Genomic DNA, 3,627 nt, shown 5'->3' with positions numbered 1-3,627 from the left:
TTGGTCAATGACATGAGACAAAGTATATGTGAACTGTTGTATGAAAAGTGAATTTACTCTGTAAATCTTCACCCAAATCCTAATTTAAAAAAAAAAAAAAAAAGAGAGAGAAAAAAAAATTTGTTGAAATCTGCATCAGGATTGCATTAAATGTATAGATCACTTTAGGTAGTATTGACATTTTCACAATATTCATTCTACCTATCCATGAACAAGGTAGGTTCTTCCATTTATGTAGTGCCCTTGTCTCTTGTAGCAGTGTTTTATAGTTTTCTTTGTATAGGTCTTTTGTATCTCTGGTGAGGTTTATTCCTAGATATTTTATATTTTTAGTAGCTATATTAGATGGTATTGTTTCCCTTATTTCTTTATCAGAGGACTCTTTGTTGGTATAGAGGAAGCCAACTGGTTTTTGTATGTTGATCTTGTATCCTCTAACTTTGCTGAACCTCTCTATTAGTTCCAGTAGTTGTTTCTTTTTTATTGAACCCTTTGGGTTTTCTATGTACAGGATCATATCATCTGCAAATAGAGATAGTTTTAGTTCCTCTTTGCCAATTTGTATGCCTTTTATTTCTCTTTCTTGCCTTATTGTCTTATCCAGGACTTCCAATACAATGTTAACAGAAATGGTGATAGAGGGCTTCCCTGTCTGGTTCCTGTTGGTAAGGGAATGCCTTGAGTCTTTCTCTATTAATAATGATGTTGGCCGTTGGCTTTGCATTTGTTGTTTTTGTTGTTATGTGACGTCGAGTTGGCCTCAACTCATAGTGACCCCTCCTTAGGTTTCTGAGGCGGTATCACTACAGAAGTAGATTGCCCAACCTTCCTTCCACGGAGTGGCTGGTGGGTTTGCACCGTCAGCCTTCTGGTTAGCAGTCAAGTGTGTACCCTTTATTATGTTGAGGAATTTCCATTCTATCTCTATTTTGCTGAGAGTTCTGAAGAGGAATGGATGTTGGATTTTATCAAATGCCTTTTCTGCATTGATTAATATAATCATATGTTCTTTACTTTTCTTTTATTTACGTGGTGAATTACAATTATTGATTTCCACACTTGTAAACCTGGTATAATCCCACTTGGTCTGGGTGTATTCATTTTTTTTTTTTTTATATGTTGTTAGAATTTGTTGGCTAGGATTTTGTTAAAGATTTTTGCATCTATGTTCATGAGGGATATTGGTCTGTAGCTTTCCTTTCTAGTAGTGTCTTTCCCTGGTTTTGGTATTAGTGTTATGCTCACTTCATAAAGTTTGGGAGTTTGGAAGTATTCCATCTTTTTTTGATGTTCTGGAATAGATTGAGTAGCATAGGTGTCAATTCTTCTCTGAATATTTGATAGAATTCTCCAGCAAAGCCATCATGGCCAGGGTTTTTCTTTATGGGAAGTTTTTATTATTATTATTATTATTACCTGTTCAATTTCTTCTTTTGTTATAGGTCTGTTCAAGTTTTCTATCTCTGAGTGGGATAGTTTAGGTAGGTCTTGTGATTCTAGAAACTTGTCCATCTCTTCTAGGTTCTCAAATCTGTTAGAGTATATTTTTTATTTCAGTTTGTTCTGTTGTGATGACACCATTTTCATTTACAATTCTTGTGATGTGGATCTTCTCTTTCTTTTCTTTTGTTAGATCTTCCAATGGTTTATCAACTTTATTAATCTTTTTGAAAAACCAGCTTTTGGTTTTCTTGATTCTCTCTATGTTTTGTTTTCTGTTTAATTTATCTCTGCTCTGATCTTTATTATTTCCTTGCTTCTAGATAGCGTAGGATACTTTTGTTGTTCTATTTCTTGTTGTTGGAGTTGATGAGTTAGAGTGTTGATTTTGTTTCTTTCCTCTTTTTTGATGTATGCATTTATTGCTATAAACTGTCCTCTGAGTACTGCTTTTGCTGTGTCCCATAGGTTTTGGTATTTTGTATCTTCACTCTCATTTATTTCTAGGATTTTTTTATTATTATTATTTCAGTTTTTATTTGTTCTGTTACTCAGTAGTTTTTGAGCAGTGTGTTGTTCAGCTTCCATATGGTTGATACTTTTTCCTTGCTCTTCCTATTATTAATTTCTAATTTTATAGCATTGTGATTCAAGAAGATGCTTTGTAGTATTCCGATGCTTTTGAATTCATTGAGGCTTGTTTTAAGTCCTAACATATGATCTACTCTGGAAAAGGATTTGTGTGCACTGGAGAAGAACGTGAATTGTGCTTTTGTTGGGTGAAATGCTCTGTATATGTCTATGAGGTTGAGTTGCTTGATTGTATTGTTTAGTTCTTCTGTATCTTTGTTGAGATTTTTTCTAGTTGACCTATCCCTCTTTGAAAGTGGTGTGCTAAAGTCTCCTAATAATTTTGTAGAATTGTCTATTGTTCCTTTTAATTCAGTTAATATTGCTTCACATATTTTGAAGCACTTTCATTGTGTGCATAAATATTATTGTAACATCGTCTTTGTCAATTGACCCTTTCAGCATCATATAATGTCCTTCTTTATCTCTTATGATGTTTTCCACCATAATGTCTATTTTGTCAGAAAATAATATAGTCACTCCTGCTCTTTTATGGTTTCCATTGTTTTTTATCTTTGTGCCTAAGATGGGTCTCTTGTTGGCAGCATATCGATGGGTCTTGTTTTTTATCCAGGCTGCCACTCTCTTTCTCTTGATAGGTACATTTAGTCCATTCACATTGAGTGTAATTAGTGATAAGTATGAGGTTTTGATTGCTGTCTTTTTTTTTGTCGTGTTGTTGGTGTTTCCTTGGTCCATATACTTTTCTGTTCTGAATTCAGTTTGTTGGCTAATGCTTTCTCCCTTTTCTTCTTTATTGCTGGTTTTGTGCTTATTAAACCCATATGTTTTCCTTCCTTATGGATTTGCTTAGAGGGATTGTTATTTTTCTCTGTCATTACCTTGGAGTATAGTCTTGTCTCTATATATTTAGAAAAGTATGTACTGTGAAGACATTGTTCTCCTTTCCTCCCCATTTGGAAGTTTGTACCTAGAAGTTTTACTCCCTCTGATAGGTTAGTTGCTGTTGTTGTGTGCTGATTGACTTCCTTGGTTTTTAGTGTACATGTTTTATGGACTTATTTTGAGTTTCTATTTGGTTTTAGTGTTGATGCCACACACGGTGATTTTGTTAATCTTTGTTGTGGGTTCTCTATTGGAAGAACTTCCTTAAGCATTTCTTATAAGGTTGGTCTGGTTTTTACAAAATTCTTTAATTTCTATTTATCTGAAAATGCCTTGATTTTTGCCCTCATATTTGATGGATAATTTGGCTAGATATAGAATTCTTGGTTGGAAGTTCTTTCCTTCAGTGTTTTATATGTGCCATCCCATTGACTTCTTGCCTGCATGGTTTCTGCTGAGTAATCGGAGCTCAGCCTGGTTGATTATTATAAGTAATATTTCTTTTGTCCTGAGCAGCACTCAAAATTATTTCTTTGTCTTTCATTTTGGATAGTTTAATTATAATATGCCTCAGTGTTTTTCTCTTGGGCTCTATCTTGTGTGGGGTTCTATGAGCTTCTTAGACAAACATCTTTTCTTCTTTCAGGATATGGGGGAAGTTTTCTGTAAGCAGGTCTTCCACAATTTTCTTGGTTTTTTTTTTTTTTTTTT

The sequence above is a fragment of the Orycteropus afer genome, unplaced genomic scaffold (genome assembly GCF_000298275.1).
Source record: "Orycteropus afer afer isolate SDZICR_OR568_19922 unplaced genomic scaffold, OryAfe1.0 scaffold00251, whole genome shotgun sequence".
Classification (NCBI taxonomy): Eukaryota; Metazoa; Chordata; class Mammalia; order Tubulidentata; family Orycteropodidae; genus Orycteropus; species Orycteropus afer.
The sequence above is the reverse complement of the archived record's forward strand: the minus strand, read 5'-3'. Positions refer to the sequence as shown.